Here is a 13,828-nt window from a genome sequence, read left to right on the forward strand (position 1 = left end):
AAATACATAAAATTATATAATTTTGTCCGGTAAATAACGGACTCTGTGCAATAAATTATTTTATACTTTTACAAATTATAGTGTGATAGCAAGTTTTATAGTAATAATTTTAATTTTGTTCGTAAGGAAAAGAGTCACCCTCAACGAGTCCCCGAATAGAAATTTTAATCCGGAACTTCAAATAACTGTCTCGATTCATGAGACGTATAAATGTGCAAGTTTTTTATAGATATATATATATATATTATATATACATGTGTAAAGTTTTTCTTAATTTTTTTATTATTATATTATACAACTCAGTCCCCGGATGGAATTTTTAACTGGTATCTTCATGGAACGTTACATTTTACAATGCGTATTGTTACCAGACAAAAAAAAGACCCCGGCGCGAGAAATTCAAATTCTAAATCCACAATTTAATCAAAGTCAGGTGGGCCCCGGCCAAAGATTTGAATTCTCTACTTCTAAGACTTCTAAGAAGGGCCTATTCACACCCAAAATTTACAGTTCAAAGCTGCGACAAACAACCCGCCCGCACCCCTCGGATATCGCGCCTTCAGGGCGTGAAAGCACCCCTCGCCATTAACATTTTTTAGATATTTTTTGAAAGTCAGCAACAGTTCCGATTCGGCAGTGAAGCTGACAAAAACATTCCCCCGTCCGCCCGCGGTGCGGCGGACACCCGTAAGACATGTTTCAGTTAGGATCCTCGCGTTAAAAATAATCAATCAAAAGTTATCATATCTTAGAAAAAGTGACACCCCTTGTCGTTGCCGTGTAAATAATAATCTATATAGTCACCCTAAAAGCAAACCGCGAACCCAATAAAGCGAGCCAGTGTTAGTGCGCGGGATGACAATAATAAATCGACTGCAAATATAACGCCAGTGTCGCGTTTAATTTAAGACCCTTGTTGTAGCCTATATTGTAAAATTATCGATGTTTGTCTATGTGTTAGCTTAAATAAATTGCTGTCCTGCGCAGGATTATAAATCTAGAATCCGTGTTATAATTTACCCTGTCCGTAATTATGTCACACATCCCTCAATCAAAGTAATGCTGAAGAAGGTTCTACCACCTACACACATGTGAGTTCATTCTTCTCGGTATTAGTATATATGTGTAACTAAAAATAGTCTGATCGCGGAAATATTTTGCAATTACTTCTTTCACCAGGTTTCACAAGTGTGATGAAGGACGATTTTTGCGTAACAAATGTTGCAATTCATATTACGTAAGAAATGTATTACCCTTGTGAGAATAAGTCGAAGCTCCTTCGGAGTATTTGGTGGTAAGATTTCTTCTTTGATATTTTGTTCATGAATCGCCACTTCTGAATGCTGCATCATTCGATCTTGGATTCCATCAGGCGAGGATTGTTGACAAATATCTGTATCGTGATGGTTTGTGATAAATCGCTCAGTAGAAACCTAGAAACCCAATGTTATCGTTATTATAGATTCTAAATTAGGTATGTTTTACACTATTTCGTTTAAGTTATTTTTTTTCAACGTTTTTGGTTTTCAGCATATTCAGACATTAGGTAAAGAAATGAGAGTAAAAATGACGACAAAAAATGTTAATAGTACCTACACTAACAAGGTAGATACGAAATCAATATTGTTACGGAATAATCCATAAAAAGTTAAAACAAAATATGGAACTCTACATGTAACATTCAAAGGGAAATACATAAAACAGAATATGATACAATTATTGTGGTACAATAATTATGTGTAATTTATTTTGTACAAAATTAATATAGTTTCGAATGCAAATTCAAACATTGGAAAAGTAATTGACTGATGTCAATCAAACAGAATCACTCTGCAACTGTGCTATGTTTATTCCATATATTTCTTGATAAAATATTTTATGATCACCACAATAACGTTACGATGGACGAGCAGCTTACGCATCGGCTTACAATGTCGTGGGTCCCGATGTCGAATCCTGGGTCTGACAAATACACATATTGACTTTCATTGTGTGTGTGTGTGCGTGTAGTCAGAATATGGACATAATAGGTTGTCTTGGCCTAGGATATTGTAAGTTACCGGACCACGAGCAATGATTTTTTTGGTATTGAAAATATGGACGACAATGATACAAACGAGAACAGGATGGCAGTACGTGCCGTAAACGACAACTATCAACTTATTGAAATCCAACTTTGAGAAACACTTCACTTGCGTGACTATTAGTTCATTTCAGCGTAATTAGGTAAGGTAGTTCAAGTGGAAAACCATATTGGCCAGAATCCTATGTTCGATTGGCGTCCGGCACCATACTTTTTAAAAGTTTTTTACCAATATGAATGTTTCTGATGTATTTTCTATAAAAATGTCAGTTTTTATTATTTTGGTACATAGCGCCTAAATTAATACACGTATTCATATTATTACAATACAATTATAAGTGATGTACCCACCTGTGAATCATCATTTATCAGCGACCCAGTCAAGCAAACTCCGAATTCGTCAAACGGATGACAGCTCTCACCGACGTCAGGTTTGATATCAACCTACAAACAAACCAACACGTATGTATAGGTACCATTTCAATAAAGCGTTTCGAAGACTGACAATGAGTGTTATAAGCATTGTCTAATGCTAATGCAATAGATAGAAATAAATTTTAAACATTATCAAAATTACATGAACTGTGTTGTCGTCAACAGGTTCTGGCGATGATCGATGACCTTCCGGACAAAGCGAATTCATATTTGGCATAATATTATATTCTATAACTGACTCAACGTCTACCGGTTCGTTTTTAATGTCCATTTTACAATATTATAAATTATACCACAAGAATGAGACACGTGTCAGAATAGGTTATAAAAAACTATCAATTGCTTTAATAGCTGTTTTTACGTTATCATTAACACAGCAATTAGCGATCACTATTATATTAAAATATAAATATTAACAATCATCAATGTGTTTTAATTAGAATTTTTCAGGACGAGAATACATCGTTATATTCTAGCACACGATGTAACAAAATGCGTCGCATAATTGAGACATAAAATGTTGCCAAGACATGAACTGTCATAGACTCAATATATTATTTGTTTACACATCGTCTGGATTAAAGTTACCCCTTCTTTCAAAAATTGCCAAGTAGGTTTTATTATACGGAAGGATGTATAGTTTAGGACTTAAATAATAATTATTATACAAAAGGGAATTTAAAATTTAAAAAAAAACATCATAGTTTGCAGAGTGCGAGATGCGTTTTATTAACCATCTACCTACCCATATTTATATCTACATCGACAGTATAATTTATTTTAGCTAAAATTTAGCGAGCACATCGTATCTTGCATATTGTATCGTAACAGAGATAGGACGTAATTGTAAATAATATGCCCTCTTCGTATTGTTGTTGTTTGTAAAGAAGTTTCTTTTGTAAAACGAAGATTTTTAAGTTTATTTTTCTACTGGATTGAATGCTATTAGGTTGCTCTATATATTATTATTATAAAAATACTATCTTTTAAATGTTTGTATTCATAACAAATTTACTCATTTTTGTCAAGAGGTGGAATTAGTTTATTTTATAAATACACCCTCTATTGAGCTATGAGATTCAATTTTCAAATTTAAGTACCTAGGTAGATAATAATATGTAGGTAGGTACCGTTGTTTAGTATATTTAATTATTGAAGGTCAATTTTGTTAGGTGAAAACAACTTTATTGTTGGGTCCCCCAGATTAGATGGCCTTTTCTTTAATCACAGCAAAGAGGCACCGACCAATCTTTTGGATCACAGTAATATTGTGAGTAGGTATTTCGCAAGTAAGCTATTGATAATATTATTATGTACTGCATTATAGCAGTGTTTATTTCGAGAGATAGATACTGCTTAATAATTCAATAGGTTTATGTCAATATTAACATTCTTCTTCCACGAAACATCGTTTAGTTGATATGAATGATATTTCTAGTGAAGTAAATAATAGAAAATCTCAAGTGAACATGAGGGGTACTAGATATCTATATTGCAGACCGAGTCAACTGGTTGGGTACGCAGACGACCTCAACATGATGAGCAGATCCACAGATTGTGAAGAAAGAATTTGACCACCTCCAAAGGGCCGTACTAGAGATTGGCTTAAGAGTAAATGAAAACAAAACTAAAGTCATGGTACAAAGCTGCCAAACTCAGAGTAGGTAGGCTTGTCGAAAGTCCAGTTTTGGAAACCATCAATTTGAGGTTGTCAACCGGTTCACATGCTTACCTTCGTTCCAATATTACAAAAGAGAACGAGGAACTGGAAGAAATAAAAGCCCGAATAACTGCTGCAAATAAATCGTTCTACTTCGCATTGTTGTCCATATTTAAATCCAGAATGTCCACAGAAAAACTAAGGCCCGGCTCTATAAAACCGTCATACGCACGCTCGTTACATACGGTTGCGAGTCATGGACACTACATTATGAAAGCAGCTGAAATGGTGGATTGCTTTGAGAGAAAGATTCTAAGGCTGACAGACGGACCCATGAATGATGGTGGGAAGTGGAGAATTAGGTACCTTAAACACTCTCAAAACTCTCCACCTTCATAAAACTTCAGAGGCTAAACTGGGCAGGCCATGTCCAGCGCATGCGTCACGGATACCGAAGAAGATCCTCGAAGGAAACCCAGGGGGGAAAAGTCCTGCGGAAAACCCACGCACATGATAGGGGGATTGTGATGTTACAAAAGATGCTAACCAGCTGCTAAAAATCAGGAACAGGAAAAGACGTGCGGAGGACCGTACCGGCTGGAGGACGGCGGTGGAGGAGGCCAGCGCTCGACTTGAGCTATAGCGCCATCGAAGAAGATGAAATTAGAAAATCTACTAGACAATTTTTATTACAGGTTTATGCAATTTCTATAGTCATATTTATGTTCTTTTTGTTAGTATTTTTTACCTACTATTTTTAAATGCAATACTAGAATGGTATAATTATTAAACAAACGAACTGTTTATCGAATAGGTAGTTAAAACTGCTTAAGAATATTGAATTTCAAATAATATTGTAAATAATAAAATTGTGGTTGATCTCCTGATGTCTATGGTAGATTGGTAGAAGCCATTTTAGTCTATGCCATTGTGTAAGATACAACGCACGCGGCCGTGAAGTTATTATTTACTGATTTTGATATCAAATACCGCATAAAATGGAAGTGAAAACCGAAACAATTGAAGAATTAATATTGGCGGACGAAACGGCGGAAGTTTTCAGTGACGGTGCATACCAATGTATTGAAATAAACCATTTTAAGAACGAGGTTCGATTTGACGTGGCTGTCAAGCAGGAAAATGTCGAGAACGACAGCAATAGTAGCGAGGTAAGATAATTCATAATATTTTGTTTTGTGAGAGGGTAGGTATTCATAATTGTGTTGACAAATGCGCAGTCAATTTCTAAGCGGAATTAAGCACAATTATTTTTCAAAATTAACTCAGTTGAGTAGGTTTTATTTTGTTCATCAACATAGAAATTGGTTTTTGGGACGCTGTCTGTATTTTTTTTTGTTATTTAGTTGTTATTAAGTTGCGATTGCAAGATATTTTACTGCCGCAGTATTCGGCGACGATCGTTGTGAGTTCGCTCTATTTTATGTATTCGAATCTGTGAGTATTCTCGTAAAACGCCAATGACAGATTGTGTAGGTAGTCACTCGAGCTAAGAGCTATTGTCATTGAGCACTTTTATGCCAATCTAGCTGTTTATCAGTAATGTCAAAAGCGTTACGGTGTCAATATATTTTCTTACATACCTACTGAGAACCCCTAACCTTTCCGTCATTTAAAAAAAACATGCATATCATTGTGATAAGTATAATATTCATTCGAAACTCCGCAGCGCATTGTGACGCACAAACCAGGTATGAGAATGATAATCGGCAAGTTGACTTCAACCGAGAGTTTGTTGATATACCATATTATGCCTAATGCGTCAATTACATTGGCTACTTTACGAGCTGTTTGTTGGCAAATTTAAAAGTGGGCAATTCAGCTACTGCGATTGTGATGATTACACACAAGACTTTCCACTCGTTGAGAAGCCACGAGCCAGCGACTATTTTGACAGAACGTAGTTCGTTTTTTTACCGGGAGGTTGCTACTGCGCAGACGCAGTAGGCCCACACGCCAGCGTGTAGCGTGTAAAGTTGGCCGGCTTTCAACTTTCTCGGTAGATTGTTTACAATCTGCTTGTTAGCTTGTCAATGATGACTGGGCACTTTACAGGCACATTGTAAATTCGCCAACAAACAGCTCGTAAAGTAGCTAAATGTAATTGACGCATAAGAAACGCTTTTAGCTAAATTTGGTTGAGTTTGGTGCGTACAAAATTTCAGCCAGTTTGTAAGGCATTCGCAGCCGTTCATTGGTCGGCATATTGGTAGTAGGCGGTAGGCAGCCAATTGGTGTTTGCTGATTCGTATGGAACGGTTTTCAGCCAACGAGATTTTATATCGTATGATGATGATTTTTGTTTGGAATAGCGTCTTTCTAATATATTTTGATTGATTTATGTTTGTGTTTTATTTCTTGGCAGACCCCGTTGGTATACCGCGACATGGATTCTACAACACCTCGTAATATCATTGAGAGACAATCGGCACAGTCATTTGGTGAAATTGAAGTTCACGGACAGGACATCCGTCCGATAATGAACAGAGCTTCATTATATCATAGAAGTTTTCTTTGTAACGTGTGTTATATGTCATTTTCAGCTGGGAACATTTTGAATTACCATAAAAGTATGCACGATGTCTCGTTGACTTTGGACGAAGTGGCTCTTCTACGCGCACAAGCCGTCGACGAAAGCCGTCACTTATTTGAAAAGTTCAGCGAATGTGACAGTGTGGCGTGCGACAGTGATTCACAGGTACCCACCCCATATAATCTTACATTATCATTATTTGATCGTTGCTGCTATTATAATATATCGTATATTGCCGTCTTCTGATATAAGTAGGTATATGACTTTGTTTGTAATTTACACTATCATTTTCATGGCTAGTACAGACACGAAGACCTAGTGTGCCTATGTGAATAGATTGAACATGTAGTGACCGCTCTAGGCAGAGTACCGCCTTTAGACACACTGAAATGACGTCTCAGATAGGTATTGCCGCAGATAAGTCTACACTAAATTATATTTTCTAAATCCCTGGTCTTTAAGCTTTCCTAAGTTTGTGAAAGGTTGTTGGACCAACGTAATAAATCACTTTTGCTAAACTGACCCGAGCTCCAGCCTCATTATTGAAGAAATAATGTCCGATGATGCCACCGGCGTGTAACTCGCACCAAACAGTGAATTTTTTGGTCTTCGGTCTCTCTATAATATATATGCGTTATTTTTGCTGACTAACAAACCTATTGAGTCAAGAATGACCTTAATCGCTGAACGCAATTTTGCGTTTATACAAAGGGTCAGTTTCCAAAGTTTTGAAGACTGATTTTCATAGTAAATTAGAATAGTTATGTAGCGTTCGAGCGTGGGAATGGGACAACTGGACGCCATTACAATTGGACGCTGCACTGTCGTAGACACGTACACAGAACGTAGACGAGGAATTTTAATCAGTTTCTATCTACTACTTAGTAGTTTTAATTCATTTTACTGTTAAGGCGATACATTAGTGAAACGGCAAATAATTTTCAACTATAGGCGCGACGAAATTCTGGACATGCTCATTACTCGATGGCATTTTGAGAGAGAATGTCGAGCTGGGCACACGTCAATTTGTTTTGTGCTGGCGACGGGCGTATTAATTCTTTCATCTTGTAAAGATGACTAAAAACGTTACCCATTTACTTTAAAAAGAAAACATGTCAATGAATATATTATTACTGTTACTAATAGAACAACAAAAAGAACATTAAATGGATGCATGTTGGATTTATATGACAAATTATATTTCGTTTGGCATGCGTCATTTACACCCGCGACCCGCAATCCGCGCATCGCCTAGCCACGATCTTTTTAGACCGCGCCTCAACTGAGGTATAGCCTTAACATAATGTTTTTTTTATTGCGGATTGAGAATTACCATGCCTAAGGTTTCAAATAAAATAAAAAACACTTTTTTCGTTGGAACTTAAACATATGCACGATGAAATCATTATTTAAGTGGTCATAAATGTCAAAAACTGCTTTTTTTAAAAAATTATTTTTAATTTAATTAAATTTCAAAACAGTGATCGCTATTTGCTTGTTCAATGAGTAAGTAATGTAAAAACTGCTATCAAATCAATACTTGAAGCGATTGACAGTCTTTTACGAGTATAACCTTCTGTGACACGACTTGTCTCACTATCGTATTATTTATTATTATTGTAAAAATTTACATTAAAAGTGAACTGTTGAGTCAGATAGCGCAATACTGCACAGTGTTATAGATTTTAATAGCCATTCGCTTTGTCTGGAAGGTCATCGATCATCACCAGAACTTGTTGACGATACCACAATTAAGGTTATTTTCGTAATGTTTAATTATTAATACCTATTACATTAGAAAATGTATTTTACACTATTATTCTGTCTTTGAAACGTTCTGTTGAAAATGTATACCCACTAATTATTGGTTTGTTTGTAGGTTGATGTCAAACCAGACGTCGATGAAAACTGTCATCCGTTTGAAGAATTCGGTGATTGCTCGACTGGGCCGCTGTTAAATGATGATTCACAGGTGGGTACCTCACTTTTTAATTATTATATTGTAATAATATTATAATGCGTGACATTTTTTTTTCTTTCGACCATGTCCGATCCTCCGGGCCTCCACAGAGTAGAGGTTTGTATTAACAGTTTTTTTTACGAGAAATGGATGTCAGCCACTTGCTTAACCTATTAGGTCCATACCCTGACTCTCACGCAAATTCAAAAACAGTATGTGTACTTGCCAGACCCAGGATGGGACCCACGGCGTGATAGTCCAACGCTTAAGCCGTGCTGCTACCGTGGGTGTCATAGGGGCGTCATTTTTAAGACACAATGAATCGCCGAATACAGTTTCGTTTAACTAATTTAGTTTACTGATGTCAATGATCCGTAGCCAAGGAAATGTTGAGATAATACCAAATCCTTAGATAACGGATATACAATAACGATTCATTTTTTTGCTCAGTAGCAATTACTATTCTGGTAAGCAACAGACTAAGAAAACAATGTATTACTGAATCACTGCTATAGAAAAGACTCAAAAATATTATTATTACCTTAATAATCATCATTTATCTAGTCTATCTAGTAAAAATAAATATAGCGGCCGATTTCGGCTTTTAACGATTGCTACTCATGCATCAATTACATTGAGCTACTTTACGAGCTGCTTGCTGGGAAATTTATAATCTGCCTGTAAAGTCACCGAGTGTCATCATTGAACAAGCTAACAAGCAGATTGTAAGCAATCTACCGAGAAAAGTTGAAAACTGGTCAACTTTTATTGGTAGAGTGTTTACAACCTGCTTATTAGCTTATTCGATGATTACACTGGGCGTCTTTACAGGCAGATTGTAAATTCGCCAATAAACAGCTCGTAAAGAACCTCAATGTAATTGAGGCTTTACTAACTTACGTAGGTAATCAGTCACCTTCATCTGCCATTTATTAAGGCTATACCTGAGTTGAGGCATGGTCTAAAAAAAAGATCGTGGCTAGACGATGTGCGGATTGTGCAAATGACGCATGCCGAACGAAATATAATTTGTCATATAAATCCAACATGCGTCCATTAAATGTTCTGTTTATTGTTCTATCAGTAACAATAATAATATATTCATTGACATGTTTTCTTTTTCAAGTAAATGGGTAACGCTTTTTATCGTCATCTTTATACGATGTAAGAATTAGTACCCCCCGTCGCCATCACGAAACAAATTCACGTGTTCACAGCTCATCGTTCGCTCTCCGAATGCCAGCGAGTCCAAAATTTCGTCGCACCTATAGTTGAAAATTATTGCCGTTTCACTGAAGTACTGTCTTAAACTATTGTTGTATAATCTAATAAAACGCATTTTTTTGTTGTACTTATTCCATTTTAAATCAATAAATTTGGACCGGTTTCGTCCGCATCAGAGAGACATTTTCAACTGAAAACATTTTTTTAATAAACAATATTTATCAAATAAAATCCAAAGCGACAAAAATACTATAACAATAGGTACATAAATTACCCGTCCAATAATACCTTCCCAATAGCAAATTAATTTTAAATTAATGATGAATGATAACATTAATATTTCATACTACATTAGAGGCACTAAACAAATTATTTAAAAATATTTACAAATGGGTAATGGCAATGTAAATAATTGGCAATGGGTAGTCCCGTATCACCTATTTTGGCAGATTTCTTCATGGATATAGTCGAATCTAAGATTAGTAATTTAAATTAATTTAGGAATAACATATCTAAATAATTGTATTCAGTTGAAAATGTCAATAAACATAAACAATATTATCAATTGAAATGAGATCGAATACAAAAACAAATACAACCAAAAAAATATGTGTCAAAATTAAATAAAAATTAAAATAATAAATAATGTACAATATATAAAGTTATGTTATAACAATCCCAAATATTAAATAGTAAAATATTAATTAGTTGAAAATGTCCCTCTGAGGCGGACGAAACCGGTCCCAATTTATTGTATAAAAGTGGAATATGTGCTTCAAAAAAATGCGTTTTATTAAATTAAACAACAATACAATGCAGTTCCACCATGAATTGACAGTTAACAAAATAAAAGTCTTGAAAAGTATGCAAAAGTAGGTGGTTTATGCTATACTTAGGTACTACATGGTGCTAGCACATAGAAAAATAGTATTCGAGGGTCCATACCAAATTGTTATCAGAGCAAAGGGGTTATATAATAATTTAATTTTCAATATAATAACAATCTCCGATAGTAACCACTAACCATGTGCTGCAGACTGCATTTCGCATCCTGTTTGTATGATACGCCTGCACTTGACTATTTGCTTTTAAGTTCAGAAAGTCAACCATTAGGCGGTGCCATTAACTTCCGGTTTTATCCCGCTAATGCTCTTCGTCGATTCCACCATGTCCTCTTTACTTTCTTGGGTACATTCCCTATGCGCGGACATTCCGTATTATATTTATTCCTAGTTTTACTGTGAATACCTACTTAACTAGGAGCTATAGCTACTGGCAGGATGCTTATCCATAGGTCACATACTGTGCAGGGCTCGAAATGGAGCGGAAAAAGATCGAGCGCTCCACTTCGTTGAATTTTGCATTTTGAGTGCAGTTTACAGTGACGTCCCATGGAAGAAGGCGGGTAACGCTTCGTTTAGGGTCGGCTAAAATACTGGCTGACAATTTTATTTCACATTATAATGTATAATAATATTATATGAATGCTTTGACTACAAATTACATATTAAGTAACACCAATATCCCATGTGAAATTAAGCTTTCGTTGATTTCAATTAAGTAATAAAAAGTAAATAAGTATTTAAATACTTATAGGTATTAATACCGCGAAGAAGGACTCACATGTATCTTGGTAGACCCTTCATCCAGCATCACTTCAAGTTGGGGGAAATGTGTGACATCATAGGACATAATTATAACACAGAAACTTTAGACTCAAAACCTCCGCGCGGAGATGTTTAATTATACTAAATTATACAAACATCGGTTTTAATTACATTAGGATAAACATTGATAATTTTACAATATAGGTTTCAACGAAGATCGTAGATTAGGCACATTTTTAATTAGATACATTGTGGTATTCACTTTTGGTTAAATTTCACGGGCACCTGTTATGTATTACAATATTTATTGATAATTAAAAATTGATTTAAAAATTGGCTAGGGGCACGATTGATTACGTGATTGTGCGGCTCGCGCCACGCGGGCGCGACACTTTTTTGTGTTATTTCTTCATCGTAGGTAGGTTTGAACTGTCCATAAAACTATTTTGCAAAGGGGGCTTCACCCCTCGCGCCGCGGCGTGGGAGGAAGTTACTTGACAAACTTTCGAACAAATTATGGTAATTTCTACGTCGGAGTGAGCGACCATAAATGCCCTTGGGTGCAGGCAGGTACTTTCCTTTGTCACCGTTAGTCAATGACATTAATATGGACGAATCATCTGGGAAAAAAATGACACTCACTTTATTGTCGGGTCTGCCGAATGGCATAATCTGTTCTAACGCCATTACAATAAAGGTGATATTGCTATAAATTCCTGATGCTTTTTGTTGGGTCTACGAATGGTTCGGTTCGAACGGGTTCGCTCAAATGAACATTGACATTTGAAACACTGCTCTAACGCCATTACAATAAAGGTCATATTGCTATAAATTCCCGATGCGTGATATCGCATAATGGAAATTGCGTAACGTTTTGTTTTACTAAATCAAAGTAGATACCTATTACTTCAATTTCTAACCGACGCTTAGACTTTCAACCTCATACATCCACCAGATCTTCATTATTGAAATCAATAGTGATTTGGAGGAGCGGCGGATGGTCTAACATCATACAAGTGCACCGCACTGCTTACATTGCTATAAACATCGTAAATCATATTTTTTCTTCTTCTTTCGTTTTTAATAATATCGCTCACCTAATGTAATGCAAACCATAAACCGATGTGCCCATATTGCCAATAGGCGATAATACAGGCACTGTGCAACGTATACGTCATCTTCACTCAAATCATTTGCGCCCCGGCAATATATTTAGTTTAGGTACTTAAAATGAACCCAAAGCTTAGTTTAGTAGGTATGAACTAATGCTTTAAAAATACCAGCGCTCCATTGGCGAGCCAAAAGTTTGAGGACAATAAGTCGTCCGATTTATCTATGCTCTGCTACTGATCAACGAACGAATAAAAAAGTCGACCTGTTAAAAGTCAAAATTTGCGATTATCGTAATGTCTTTTGATAATCCTATAATTTTGTGTTATTTAAATGTAGGCTTGCATAAAATAATATAGTAGTGAAAACAACACAAGTTTTACATTTTCTGTTATGAATTTCATAAATACAAATAAAAAAATAATTGATTAATCTCCCATTTTCTAATGTTTAATTGAACAAATTAATCAATGAAAATGTTTTAAACAATTGGGATTTTTTCGGTCTGAATGATAGCGTATTAATATCAAATCGAAATGGCATACTGATCGACGGACGAAGTCTGACAAATCGAAGTAAAATATCAAACATGTTTGAAATCCAACGAGCCTGGTCTGCAGATTAAAAAGTCCGCAGATCTGGGGTGCTCCTCGCAAAAAAAAAGTCCGAAGACCTGTAAATTGTCTGACTTGCGTGCCAATGGAGCGACGGCATAAAACAACTTTAACCGTGTTAATCGTTTTCACCATGCGTAAGTTCCAGAATATCGAAGGTACGACCGGGTAAAATGACATCATATTGGTTTGAGTAGAAAGCAATTACAGATTTCAATTATGGTTCGTTATTATAGACGCTGCAGCTTACTGTTCACTCCTTTAATTATATGTTTAGTATCATATTATTTAGAAATTTCGTATGTATGCCTGTAATTTTCTAAATTTAAAATGGGAATAAGAAATATAATACAATGTAGGTAAGATATTTTGATTTATGACGTGTACTCCAATTTAAGTCAGTGAGATAAAATAATTTTGCTACCTACCGCATTTCTGGAAAATTAATATTTCATTATCGTGGGTGTTGACTAAACGCGAAATGATATCGGTTATTTATAATATAGAAAATTATTAACTGATTTCTAGTGATAAGCTAATAAATCTTAATACTATTTGACAAAGTGCAGTTTCATAATAATCAT

General features: G+C 35.5%; 1 protein-coding gene and 1 long non-coding RNA gene across 2 annotated transcripts in view; both read right to left on the reverse strand.

Moving 5' to 3' along the window:
- Positions 1-287: 287 nt before the first annotated feature.
- Positions 288-3,017, reverse strand: LOC147077111 (uncharacterized). Its single transcript, XR_015069900.1, has 3 exons — positions 2,661-3,017; positions 2,435-2,527; positions 288-1,433 (listed from the first exon to the last, which is right to left on the reverse strand). It is a non-coding gene; the product is annotated as an uncharacterized LOC147077111 (long non-coding RNA).
- Positions 3,018-9,698: 6,681 nt separating this feature from the next.
- LOC147077112 (uncharacterized) overlaps positions 9,699-13,828 on the reverse strand; it is a 167,106-nt gene continuing 162,976 nt past the window's right edge. The window contains exon 6 of the mRNA XM_085940723.1: positions 9,699-9,989. The gene's annotated coding sequence lies outside the window, so the exon portion shown is untranslated. The remainder of the gene's footprint in view (positions 9,990-13,828) is intronic.

The sequence above is a fragment of the Rhyacophila brunnea genome, unplaced genomic scaffold, assembly GCF_057557595.1.
Source record: "Rhyacophila brunnea isolate RB1 unplaced genomic scaffold, BYU_Rbru_1.0 scaffold_13, whole genome shotgun sequence".
Classification (NCBI taxonomy): Eukaryota; Metazoa; Arthropoda; class Insecta; order Trichoptera; family Rhyacophilidae; genus Rhyacophila; species Rhyacophila brunnea.